Source organism: Palaemon carinicauda, chromosome 9, assembly GCF_036898095.1.
Source record: "Palaemon carinicauda isolate YSFRI2023 chromosome 9, ASM3689809v2, whole genome shotgun sequence".
Taxonomy (NCBI): domain Eukaryota; kingdom Metazoa; phylum Arthropoda; class Malacostraca; order Decapoda; family Palaemonidae; genus Palaemon; species Palaemon carinicauda.
Window position 1 is genome coordinate 107,348,568 of NC_090733.1, and position 14,139 is coordinate 107,362,706.

Below are 14,139 nucleotides of genomic sequence, written 5' to 3' on the forward strand. Positions count from 1 at the left end.
TTACACGGGCCCTTTCCTCGGGATCTGTCGAACGCCAAAAGCGTTCCTCCTCAACATGAGTGGCAAAGAAGACTGGATCTCCATTGATCGCCTAAAATCTGCATATATCCTGCCAGATGACCTGCCTACAGTACACCTCTCAAGAGCAGAGTGCCCTATTTCAAATCTATGTCTTTTTAGGGGGGAGGCATGCACCACACATGTATCACACACTCTACACTGTAACGGTATTTCTGTTTTTTTTATATATTGTCGTTATCGCTCTCCCCTCGCACTGATAGCCTGTTTATGCCTGTATCTTCTTGCATTGATGTTTGAGATTTTTTTCCCTTCTTTCACTGAAACTGTTGTTATAAAAGCTCTCTGTCTGTTGAAATAATGGTAGTTGCATTTACACCATCTCTCTGTTAAAACCTGACACCTCGCCTGTACTTTATTTTGTAGAATGTGATGTGAAGAGGCAAAATTTGATGAATGCGAGCTAGGAGTGTTGGTGAAAATGACAAGAAAAGCTCTTGCTGATTGCAATAATTACATAGGCATCACACCTACGTCAGTTGTCATGAAAATATATAGTATGCTCATTCTAAAGAGACCAGTGAGAAAGATTGATGAAAAGCTGAGAGATGAACAAGCAGGATTTAGAAAAGGTAGAAGTTGTACTGACCAAATTTTAATTCTAAGACGTGGTATAGCAATGTATAGAATATAAAAAATCCACTTTTGATGTCATTTGTGGACTATGAAAAAGACTTTGACAGTGTGCATCGGCCAATTTTGTTGAGAGTCCTGCGTTATTATGGAGTTTCTCTTAAATATGTAAACTTGATTATTAAGTCTGTTTATGAGCATAGCAAGTGTAAAGTTGATGTTAGTGGAGTCCTATCAAATGAATTTTCAGTGAACATTGGTCTACTCCAAGGGAATGTGTTGTCACCTATGTTGTTTATCCTCCTCAGGGAATTTGTAATGCACAGATCAGTTGAGGATGGTGAAGAAGGATTGGACTGGATTGGTAACAAGAAATTATCTGACCTTGAGTATGGTGATGACGTTGTCCTTATTAGCAGAACATCACAAGACATGCAAAGCTTACATTCTAGAATGCATGAAATAGCTCATGAGGTTGGGCTCTAGATAAATAGAAGAAATCCAGAGATGATGAGAATGGAATTTGCAATGGAAGATGAAATATCATTGGAAGGAGAAAGGATTAATGAGTTGGAATCATTTAAATATTCAGTAGGTACGATATCTAATACAGGATCTTTAAAATTAGTTCAATAGACAATTGAAAAAAGCAAATCAGACAATGGCTAGGTTAGGTAAAATTTGGAAATCAAATCGCCTGAAATTACATATAAAAATCAGGCTATATATCAGTTTAGTGAGATCGGTGTTACTGTAAGGACATGAGTCGTGGTGTAACAATGAATCAATATCCAACAGATTTTGCAGATTTGAGAACAAAGCCCTCAGAAAAATATTGGGAGTTAAATGGCAGGACAGGATAGTATATTAAACTATAAGAGATATTACTCGAGTACCATATGTGGATGAGATCACGATGAGGGGTAGATGGAGATGGTTTGGGCATGCTCTTCGCACTCCCCAAGAGAGATTAGTACACCAACTTTTAATTGAGCTCCAAAAGGCACCAGAAGAGTTGGAAGACCCAGTCCTACATGGCTGAGGACTATAAAACGTGAAGTAGGAGAGGTTGACTGAAGAAGTATTGACTTAAAAGGTCAAGATAGAGACGACAGGCGAAATCTAACCGATGCCCTTCGCGTCAATAGACGTGGGAGGAGATGATGATGATATTATTCGGGCACGGCAGTAATGAACATAACAGAAAGTGAAATAAAACGATTACAGCAGATTGAAAAAGGAGTAGGAAGAAAAATTTTGGGAGCACCATCTTATGCAGCAGTAGCAACACTACGGGGAGAGATAGGAATGTCCGAAATGACAACTAGGATAGCAGGAGGAAGGCCAAGGTTTGTGAAAGGGATAGAAGAGGGGAGAAATGATTTGCTGAAGACAATTCTGGAAGAAATGAAAGAAAATGAAAATAACAGGTGGATGAAAGAGACTAAGAAATGGATTAAAGATATGGAAATGAACAATAGAACCTTTAGGAGAATGGGAAGAGAAGAGCTTAAGGCCAAAATTAGAGAAGTAGATGGTAAAAAGTGGAGGGATGAGATAAAAGAGAAAACTAGTTTAGAAATATGCGAACAAGAAAAAGGGCAAATAGGAGAAGAAATGTTTTATGACAACAAACCTAATTCTATTATTATGTATAGAGCTAGGGCCAACTGTTTGAAATTAAACGACAGGAAAAGACATGAAGCGGGAGGTAGGGTAGAATGCAAACTATGTGTGGCAGTTAATGAAGACCTCGCCCACTTCATTCTTGAGTGTCCAGACCTCAGCGACGAAAGAAGAAAAATAGTGGAATTGCAACAGCCGTATGAAGAAGAGAAGAAGAAGATAATAGGAAACGTGCTGTTCAAGAAAGAAGGAATAGAGAAAAGAAAAGAATATATCTATCAAATGTGGAAAAAAGAGAGAAGAAAATAAAAGAATTAGAATAAAGAAGAAACCCAAGGAGGTGCCGATGGAAAGGCGAATCCCTCCGCCCAACAACAAGAACAAGAACAAGCGAGCCCGGTCCCATACACTATTATTCTTTGACCTGGGTAACTATATTTTTTAGTATTCTATATACAGTAATTCCCCTTTTTTTATTTGGCGATTTTCTTCTGAGTAGTTTTTAATTTTGTTATATTCGATAGGGCATTTAAAAAAAAAAAGAAGAAAAAAAAAAAAAAGAGACGACGACTGAATAAACCAAAACTGTAAAATTTGCCCAGAAAAATGCACAGACGAGGATACATTAAATTAATCACGTCTTCGTGTGTGGCATTGCTTACATGTAGCGTATATTATACACTGTTTAGAGGAACTCTATAGTATGATGAGTAGGCGTATGTAGGGAGGAAAATTATCGCTAACCCCATAATCATACATACAAAGTCTATTCAATTAATTTCTACAATAAATACGTTGAAGCCCGTTTTCTTAAAACTAGATTTTATGTAAAATGCATCTACTCTTTACAATCACTGACCAGATTTTGTCTTAAAACATAAACAAAAAAAAAATTTAAATTTGTAGTCTACAATTAAGAAAATCACTTTTCGAAAAGAGACTAAAAGCTTCCATATGAAATATTGTCACATATTAGTGACTTGTATATATTAAGTAAAATTAATGCATGTAAAATACATAAAATAATTAAAATTTCCTATTTCCCAAATTTTTACGTAGAAACTTATCTATTAAATGCCATTCAATGACAGAAATCAGTCGTGAAACAAAAACGTAAGTCGGCCCCCCGCTAATTCCATCAAATTAATTAATTACTGATAAATTAATTTAATACAAATATTACTCTCCAGTCTTCTAGAAAAAAAAAGTAACTGAAAATAAAAATGATAGCCTATAACCAATCTGAATCATTTTACGATTTTTTTTTCATAAGGTAATTCTAACAAACAAATCAGTTACTGGTGACCTCACTTCTAGAAAATTGTCACGAAATAAAAATCATATAACCAAGCTGAATTATAATATGAAATCCCCCCCCCCCTTTTTTTCAAGTAATTTCATCAAATGGATCAGTTGCTGATAATTCTCAAGTTCATAAAAATATTTACATTCAATACACTTCATGAAAAATGGTGGATATTTGCAGTATTTTTACCTTCAATGGGCAGGTAAAAAATTTGTGTGTGTGTGTGAATTCTTTATGGGATTGTCAATACATTTCTTTGTTTCCATAGAAATCCAGAAAGTCTGGTAAAAATAAGAAAAGTAGTTCATAGTATTTTTTCCTCTTATCGTAAAACCAGCCGAGTTAAGTATACATTTAATATAGTATATTTTGCTCTATCCTTATATCATGGTATTCAAAAGAAAGACATGAATGAATAATGATTTATTAAGAAAAATTCCTTCCACGTTCCAATATTCCTGCTAAATGTATTCTTCCGCAGTCGTGTGTGTCATTACACTCTCGGTTATTGTGGAAATAGAGTCTAAGCCCGGAAAACCTCTCCTTGCTTCCGATATTTTCTGCAAGTTTTTAGACTTCCCCAAAGGTTGGTACCGTTAATTTGGATACGAATTCAGGTATATTAAAGTGTCACTGGAGTTATTTTCAAGTAATGAATGATAAATATGTAATGTCAGTCGGCAATCAAAGGTCATGGAATATTACCAATGACAACCACGTGGGTCCAAATACTACTTACTGCCAAGTCAAAGTCTGGTGTGTAATAAATATTGGTTTTATTAGGCTATAGAACTTTAAAACAATGTAGAGGCATCTGATGTAGATAATTGTTCAACAATGTTTTTCCTTTTGTGTGAAATTATATTTTTATAAAGAAATATTAAACAAAATTATAAATGCTTAGATACCAAATTATTGACATTCTCAATTGATTATAATCAATAGGTCATCACACGGCCACATTCTTGTTTGTTAAAATAGTAGAACAACAATGGACAACTTTTTTAATAGGAAAAACAGCGTTTCCTTCATTAAGGCGTGTGCTTTCAATTTGACCATTTCCACTGCAAATAAGCTGTTCTACTGTAATGATCTAACCCGCCTTTCCGATGGACACAGGTGGGAACCTAGAACTTTGGGTGTGCGGAAAAAGGACAAAACATGATTATTTAACTTTCAAGATTTTTAAAAGACCATAGAACCTAACAAACCCACCTAACCTAACCTATTAGTTCTCGGGTAACGGTAATAGTTTACAACACCACGCTCTCAATTTACTCCAAAATAATGCAATCCTGCAGTTTTCATCTTCTTGCACAGTAATTAGGTGGTTATTTAAATTCTGGGAAAGCAATAATTAGCAAGATATGTTGAAGGGGTTATAAAAAGAAAATAGCTCTGTTTCCTCACCAAACGACTTGGAACTGACATGTCAACAAAGTCAACGAAACAGGATTCGTGATGCCAGCGTACATAAACAGAAGTTCGTGATGCCAGCTTACATTTGATATACTGCATATTCAAAATATACTTAATCAAAAATTGAGTGATTACTCAAAAGTGTCACTATTTGTAAATTGCATATTTTATGGACACTTTTGAGTAATTAATCCATTTTTAACTAAGCATATTTTGAATATACAGTATATCAAATGTACGCTGGCATCACGGACTTCTGTTTATGTACGCTGGCATCACAAATAAAGTTTCATTGACTGTGTTGACATGTCAGTTCCGAGTCGTTTAGTGAGGAAACAGAGTTATTTTCTTTTTATAACCCCTTCCCCCTTCCTCAACATATCTTGCTAATTATTGCTTTCCCAGAATTTAAATAACCACCTAATTACTGTGCATGAAGATGAAAACTGCAGGATTGCATTATTTTGGAGTAAATGGAGAGCATGGTGTTGTAAACTATTACCCAGATAACGGACCTAGCCGGGGAGAAAGTCCCCAGACACCCCTTCCTAGGTCATAAACCTTCCCAGATCACAGACCTAGAAGGGGGCACCACACCCCTCAACCCATTCCCAGATCACAGACCTAGGTATTATTACAGTTTCAACCATTATGGGAAATCTATTATATTAATATTTTTCCCGAGTAAAGCAAGTCTTTTGTAGTATTTCTGTATAATATTATCTGTCGCAAATGCCTAGTTCTTTATATATCGACGATCAAACTCACGCTACTCATGTCTTCCTCCCAGATTTTTTCTAAGTCTGTTGTTATTGTTGACTGTGTCTTGTTTTTGCTCAAATGAGCCCTGTAACCACTATAATCTGCAGACAAACTAGTCCACTATGAAGTCTTACACGTTTGGCCAAACACAGCGCCTATCCACTATGACGTCTTACAGGTTTGGCCAATCACAGCGCGACAATACATTATCTTACCCAGGCATTTCATTTTGTTCTTAGCACGTCATCTCGTGTTACACAAGAAGTTGAAATTCCATCTTCTTGTCCTGACAGTTTTCTAACTTATAATGAATTTGTTTTAACTTATTCGGGGAATATTGAAAAACTAGTGGATTTGTGCAAGAGACACAATATAATTTTACAAAATAAAAATTGTCCTGCATGTCAAGGAACCTTCGCAACGGCTTCACGTTTTCCTCAAAGCAGCAGCACATCTTTATGAACCAACAGTTTAAAGTAAGCTTCATTTATTTATAGAGTATATTATAATGGTGATAGTATAACGATGTATACAGCAGTACCATCACTTTGGATTTGGTTTGATGGATGTGTTAGGTAGTGGCCGTAAGGGGGGGGGGGGGTCGCAGGGGCTAGGTCTAGGTAGGGGTACAGGGCCCTAGGTTAGGTGGTTGCCTTAAGGGGGGGTCGCAGGGGGCCAGAGCCCCCCCCCCCCGGTAGGCCTAGGTAGGGGTACAGGGCCCCTAGGCTAGGTTAGGTTGGTTTACTAGGTTCGGTAGTGCCCTGAAAATCACTGTGGCTTTGGGGGGGTCGCAGGGGTCGCAGCCCCCCCCCCGGTAGGGCTAGGTAGGGGTATAGGGGGAGGGGTAGTGGAAGGATAAGTATTCATTTATTGCAAATATCATTTGACCTCCCCCCCGGAAAAAACCCCGGTTCCCACCTGGTGTCCCCCATAATTGTTGGGATGAAGTAGGGTCTTTCTGCATTACAACATATGAAACAAAAACAATAAAAATACGGTTACAAACACTGATTTTTAAATATTAAACTTAGCCGGTGAATATATAATAGCTGACGTCTCGGACGGCTCGACAGAAACACAAAAACTCGCGAGCGATCGCCATGAAGGTTGCGGGTGTGCCCACCAGCGCCGACTATCGGCCAGATACCGCATATACATGTAAACAGCCTCAGTTCTTCTCTGTCGGTCTTGTCGACAAGTTGATTCCGTTACTCGCTGTTGACCTGGAGTTTTTTCGTCATTCTTGGTGAAGTACTTCTTTTTGGTTTTGAGCTTTCGCAGTGCAGGTGTTTTTATCTTCAATTAAAACTCTTGAACCCTTTTTTGTATAGCGTTTATTGTTGATGACTTTGGATTGTTTTTGGATTTTCTTTGACTTTTCAAAATGGCTGACCCTTCTCCGATTCCTAAATTTCGTAAATGTAATGCTAGGGATTGTAACAAACGTCTTCCAAAGGCCTCTCTCGACCCACATACCGTGTGTTCTAATTGCCGGGGTAAAACCTGTCAATAAGGAGATCGGTGTGATGAGTGCGTGGTACTTTCGGAATTCGACTGGCTAGAGTTTGATAAGTATTCTCGTAAGCTTGAGAGAGATAGGGTGAGGAGAAGCTCCTCTAGGTCATTGGATTTTTCCTCCTCCCATGCCCCTGAACCTAATCCTTCCCCTGTAATAGTTGTTCCTGAACCCTCTACTAGCACTCATGAACCATCCATGCGGGATATGTTGCTTGCCATTCAAGCTTTGGGCGAGAGAGTTGAGTCTTTAGCATCGGACCGTAATCAACTCATGGCGGATGTGAATGTGTTAGTGTCAGAGTGCCACATTAGAAAATCGTGGGGATAAAGTGATTAGTGCGCAAAGTGTTTTTAGTGTTGCGACCGAGGGTTCGTCTGTTCGTGCTTGTCGTTCTCCTAGTCCGAGACCTCTTTCAGGCTCCCATGCACCAGGGAGAAGTAATGTCGTAGGACTTATGGGGACGAGAGGCTTTAACCAACGAACAGACGTTCCCTCTATGGTATCGGGCGTGTCTCGTCAAGACCGCCCCTACCATAAGACGAGCGAGGCTGTTTTCTCCTCGTCATCCGAAGGCTTCTCGCGAAAGAAACCGTGGAGCAAAGTTTCTAGACCCTTAAAGCGGAAGTCAGTCCCTTCAGAACAGGTCCAGCGTCCTGGCTGTAGCCATTGGGACAGCTCTGACCCTGTGCAGTCATCGGAAGACTGCTCGCCGCTTAAACGAAAGCGTAACACGGGCTCTGAGAGTCTCAGTAAAGGCAATGTTTTGCCGTCACAGACGTTACCATCGTCTCGGCCCGTACCGACTCCCGTTGATCCTAAATGGGTTGTCCTGCAGGATATGCAGAATAAGCTTGCCTCCCTTATGGAGGAGTATACCGTTGAGCAGGTTCACGATGATCCTCGCCGTTACGCTGATCGAGATCCTGGCCATCAGCCGCCCAAACGAGCCTTTACTCGTCCTGTTGACGTTACGAAACGTGATGTCAGTAGTTTGTCACGTCAGACACGTGACTTGGAGCCTCACTCGATGCAGTCCCGTGTTGACTTTCAGCCGCTGCCGCAGTCTCGTGTTGACGTTCAGCCGCTGCCGCATGCTCGTGTTGACGTTCAGGACGTTCGCCAACCAGCTCAGTTGCCTTGTTTTGACGTTGAGCGTCAAGCACCGCAGTCTAGGGTTGTTTTAACTGCTCAATCTAGGCAGTCAAGGCAGTCTCGACTTGACGTCGAGCGTCCTCCCGCTCCTGTTGTTGTTGCTGGTCAGTCCTTTAAGCAGTTACATGACGTAGCTTCCTTGACTGCTACTGATGCTCCTTTGCGTGTGGACTTTGCTTGTCAAGCATTGCCACCACGGCAGGTCTCTCCCTTGCTTGACTCATCAATTGTCGGACGAGGTTCCTTCAGCTGAGGATGTTGCTGATCCTCCGCCTACTGATAATCCTTTGGATGTTTTATCAGACGTGGAAGAGCCTAAGGCTGCGCAACCTTCTATGGATTTTAAGAAAATCATGGTGATTTTTAAGGATCTTTTCCCAGACCATTTTGTTACTGCTGCTCCTCGTTCGCCTCCGTCTGAGTTTGCGCTAGGCTTAGCTGCTGCCAAGCCTTCTTTTACTAAGCTAGTGCTCTCTCGCTCTTCTAAGAGGGCTTTACGTCTACTAGGCGACTATTTGGTTACCAGGAGGAGTTTGGGGAAGACGGCCTTTGCCTTCCCTCCTTTTAAACTAGCTTCTAGAGCGAGCGTCTGGTATTACACGGGAGAAGTTCTCGGCTTGGTAGTCCCTGCCTCTGCCCAGGGTGACTTCTCAAGCCTCGTAGACTCTCCCCGTCGCCTGGCCATGAGACGCTCTAAAATTTGTTGGTCCTCCCCGGACCTTGACCATCTCCTTAAAGGGGTTTACAGGGCCTTCGAAGTTTTTAACTTTTTAGATTGGTCTCTTGGAGCATTAAGCAGGAAGATCTCGTCTGCCGACCAGGATGTTTCCTTGCTTATTATGTCTTGTATGGACAAAGCCATCCGCGATGGCTCCAATGAGCTCGCCTCCACCTTTACGTCTGGAGTCCTGAAGAAGAGGGAAACCCTTTGCTCTTTCCTTTCAGCAGGAGTTACTCCCTGTCAAAGATCGGAGCTTCTCTTTGCTCCCTTATCGGCTGCCTTGTTTCCTCAACAGCTGATCAAGGACATTGCTGCTTCTCTTGTTCAGAAGGATACACATGACCTGATGGCTTCTTCTGCTCACAAGGGAGCTCCTTCTTCATCCTTTGTTGTGAGACCCAGAATCGAGACTCCTGCGTCTAGGTTTATCCCGCCCTTTCGTGGCAGAGCTCCCAGCAGGGGAGGCGCTCGTGCCGACGGAAAGAGAGGCAAGAGGAGAGGATCCAAGTTCTCCCGTGGCAGAGTCTGACTGCCCACGTCCTCAGACAGCAGTAGGGGCCAGACTGAACAACTTCTGGCAGGCCTGGGAGAAGAGGGGTGCAGACCAAGAGTCTGTGTTGTTGCTCAAGGAGGGGTACAAAATACCTTTTGTACGCAGACCTCCTCTAGTAACAGTTCCTCTAGACCTCTCTCCCAGGTATCGAGAGGAGTCAAAGAAACAAGCTCTACATCACGAAGTGTGTCTGTTGCTAGAGAAGGGAGCGGTGGTGAAAGTCTCAGACCTTCAATCACCGGGATTTTACAACCGTCTCTTCCTAGTCCCAAAGCATACGGGAGGTTGGAGGCCAGTGCTGGACGTCAGTGCTCTCAACGTTTTTGTTACGAAAACAAAATTTACGATAGAGACCACGAAGTCCGTCCTAGCAGCGGTCAGAGAGGGAGACTGGATGGTCTCTCTCGACCTGCAAGATGCGTATTTCCACATTCCTATACATCCGGATTCCCAACCGTTTCTGAGGTTTGTTTACAGGAATGTGGTGTACCAGTTTCGAGCACTGTGCTTCGGCCTCAGCCCTGCTCCTCTCGTGTTTACGAGGCTCATGAGGAATGTGGCAAAATGCCTTCATTTATCGGGAATTCGAGCCTCCCTGTACTTGGACGACTGGCTTCTCAGAGCATCGTCCAGTCATCGCTGTCTGCAGGACCTTTACTGGACGTTGGGTCTGGCAAAGGAGTTGGGACTTTTGGTCAACTTAGAAAAGTCTCAACTGATTCCATCCCAGACGATTCTCTATTTGGGGATGGAGATTCGCAGTCTAGTTTTTCGGGCTTTTCCGTCTGCCACCCGAATAGAACAAGCCCTGCTCAAAGTCCGACTCATGCTGAAAAGAGAACGTTGTTCAGTAAGAAGTTGGATGAGTCTCGTAGGGACTCTGTCATCCCTGGAGCAGTTTGTCTCGCTAGGGAGACTTCACCTTCGCCCTCTCCAGTTCCATCTAGACTCACTGGAACAAGAGCAAGACTTTAGAAGCTGTATCAATCCCGATCTCCGAGCCAGTCAAAGCATGCCTGAACTGGTGGGACAGCAACATAAGTCTGAGAGAGGGTCTGTCCCTGGCAGTCAAGAACCCAAACCACGTGTTGTTCTCAGACGCGTCGGATTTGGGTTGGGGTGCGACTCTGGACGGTCGGGAATGTTCGGGTCTGTGGACGTCGGTCCAGAAGAGCATGCACATCAACGGCAAGGAGCTATTAGCAGTCCACTTGGCCTTGATGAGTTTCGAGAGCATTCTTCGAAACAAAGTGGTAGAGGTCAATTCAGACAACACCACAGCTTTGGCGTACATCTCCAAGCAAGGAGGCACTCACTCCCACACACTGTACGTGATCGCAAGGGACCTCCTCATCTGGTCAAAAAATCGAGGCATCTTCCTGTTGACAAGATTCATCCAGGGGGACTTGAACGTCTTGGCAGACTGTCTCAGTCGGAGAGGTCAGGTGATCCCCATGGAATGGACCCTCCACAAGAACGTGTGCAAGAGTCTTTGGGCGACTTGGGGTCAACCCTCCATAGACCTCTTTGCCACCTCGTTGACCAAAAGGCTCCCGATCTATTGCTCGCCAGTCCCAGATCCAGAGGCGACCCACATAGACGCGTTTCTACTGGACTGGTCTCACCTGGACTTGTACGCATTCCCACCGTTCAAGATAGTCAACAAGGTACTGCAGAAGTTCGCCTCTCACGAAGGGACAAGGTTGACGTTGGTTGCTCCCCTCTGGCCCGCGAGAGAGTGGTTCACAGAGGTACTTCAATGGCTGGTAGACGTTCCAAGGAGTCTTCCTCTAAGGATAGATCTCTTACGGCAGCCCCACGTAAGGGATCTTCATCAAAGCCTCCCCGCGCTTCGTCTGACTGCCTTCAGACTATCGAAAGACTCTCAAGAGCTCGAGGCTTTTCGAAGGAGGCAGCCAGAGCGATTGCGAGAGCTAGGAGAGCTTCTACCATCAAAGTATACCAGTCGAAGTGGGAAGTCTTTCGAGACTGGTGCAAGTCAGCATCTATTTCCTCTTCCAGTACCTCTGTAGCCCAAATCGCAGATTTTCTCTTACATCTGAGAAATGTTCGCTCCCTCTCAGCACCCACTATTAAGGGCTACAGGAGCATGTTGGCGTCTGTCTTTAGACATAGAGGCTTAGATCTTTCCAATAATAAAGATCTCCAAGATCTCCTTAAGTCTTTCGAGACCTCTAAGGAGCGTTGTATGGCAACCCCTGGATGGAACTTAGACGTGGTCCTAAGGTTCCTATCGTATGGCAACCCCTGGATGGAACTTAGACGTGGTCCTAAGGTTCCTAATGTCAGACAGGTTTGAGCCATTACATTCAGCCTCCCTGAAGGATCTCACCCTCAAGACACTTTTCTTAGTGTGCTTGGCTTCGGCTAAAAGGGTCAGTGAGATCCATGCCTTCAGTAGGAACATCGGCTTTTCCACGAATAAAGCCACATGTTCACTTCAGCTTGGTTTCTTGGCCAAAAATGAACTGCCTTCTCGTCCTTGGCCTAAGTCATTTGATATACCTTGCCTGTCAGAGATCGTAGGCAACGAACTTGAAAGAGTACTGTGTCCAGTTAGAGCTCTTAAGTTCTATTTAGCTCGTACCAAATCCTTACGAGGTGGATCTGAGGCCTTGTGGTGCTCAGTTAAGAAGCCATCATTACCTATGTCAAAGAATGCTTTGTCATATTTTATTAGATTTTTAATCCGAGAGTCTCATTCTCACTTGAGTGAAAAAGACCGTTGCTTGCTTAAGGTTAAGACGCACGAAGTAAGAGCTATAGCAACTTCCGTGGCCTTTAAGCAAAATAGATCTCTGCGAAGTATTATGCACGCGACCTTTTGGAGAAGCAAGTCGGTGTTCGCGTCATTTTACTTAAAAGATGTCCAGACTCTTTATGAGGACTGCTACACACTGGGTCCATTCGTTGCAGCGAGTGCAGTAGTGGGTGAGGGTTCTACCACTACATTCCCTTAATTCCAATATCCTTTTAATCTGTCTCTTGAAATGTTTTTAATCTTGTTTTGGGTTGTACGGAAGGCTAAGAAGCCTTTCGCATCCTGGTTGATTTGGCGGGTGGTCAAATGTCATTTCTTGAGAGCGCCCAGATTGAGGGTTTTGATGAGGTCCTGTTGTATGGATTGCCGCCCTGGATACTTCAGCTCCTGGGAGTCTTTCAGCATCCTAAGAGGATGGTTGGGCTTCGTGAGGAAAGCAGACTAACAAGGCAGAGTAATCGTCAGAGTCAGCTTCCTTACCAGGTACCTATATTTATTTGGGTTTTGTTATGATATAACTGTCAAAAACTCTAAGCATATACGCCGTAAACTGCGTTAATACTGGTCTCTACCCACCACCATGGGTGTGAATCAGCTATTATATATTCACCGGCTAAGTTTAATATTTAAAAATGATATTTTGATTATAAAATAAATTTTTGAATATACTTACCCGGTGAATATATAAATTAAAGGCCCCCCCTTCCTCCCCGATAGAGACCCAGCGGGATGAGAAGAACTGGAGCTGTTTACATGTATATGCGGTATCTGGCCGATAGTTGGCGCTGGTGGGCACACCCGCAACCTTCATGGCGATCGCTCGCGAGTTTTTGTGTTTCTGTCGAGCCGTCCGAGACGTCAGCTATTATATATTCACCGGGTAAGTATATTAAAAAATTTATTTTATAATCAAAATATCATATTATAGGCCCTCCCTTCCTCCCCGATAGAGACCCAGCGGAATGAGAAGAACTGAGGCTGTTTACATGTATATGTGGTATCTGGCCGATAGTCGGCGCTGGTGGGCACACCCGCAACCTTAATGGCGATCGCTCGCGAGTTTTTGTGTTTCTGTCGAGCCGTCCGAGACGTCAGCTATTATATATTCACCGGGTAAGTATATTCAAAAATTTATTTTATTATCAAAATATCATTTTTCCGGAAAAACTTGTTGTTTTAACTCCAATTACATAGTAAATCTCTAAGTCGGATGGTTTGCGGTCAAAATAAACGTTAAATCCGTTGGAACTACAATATTTCTGATGCAACAAATATATTTTTATTCCAGTTTCCCCATAATGGTTGAAACTGTAATTGTTCCGTAACGGAAATACAAACCACGCTATTTACATTGGGTTTACCTTTTAGCGCAGCTGAAATGGCGAGCCATTAGAATTTAACAACGAGGGTGTATTACCCCCGCACTAGTTAGCGGGGGGTTAGGGGAGTGGTAGCCAGCTACCCCTCCCCCCCCTCACACACAGGTGAATGCTCACTTTCACTTTTGGCTCGGACTGGGACAGACGTCTCTGTCTTGGTCCTCGCTTGGCAGCCATTGTTTTGTCTTTACTTAATCACTTACTTTTCTTTTACTCAATATATATGTAAACATGTTTTCATGTTTGTATATATACTGTATTTGAGTATA

The 14,139-nt window shown here is 42.7% G+C and overlaps 1 long non-coding RNA gene across 1 annotated transcript in view; it reads left to right on the forward strand.

The window, feature by feature from the left end:
* The first annotated feature begins 4,063 nt into the window (after nucleotides 1-4,063).
* The window catches only part of LOC137646823 (uncharacterized), a 52,098-nt gene continuing 42,022 nt past the window's right edge, over nucleotides 4,064-14,139 (forward strand). Inside the window, exon 1 of the long non-coding RNA XR_011045466.1 lies at nucleotides 4,064-4,169. This is a non-coding gene — a long non-coding RNA (uncharacterized lncRNA). The remainder of the gene's footprint in view (nucleotides 4,170-14,139) is intronic.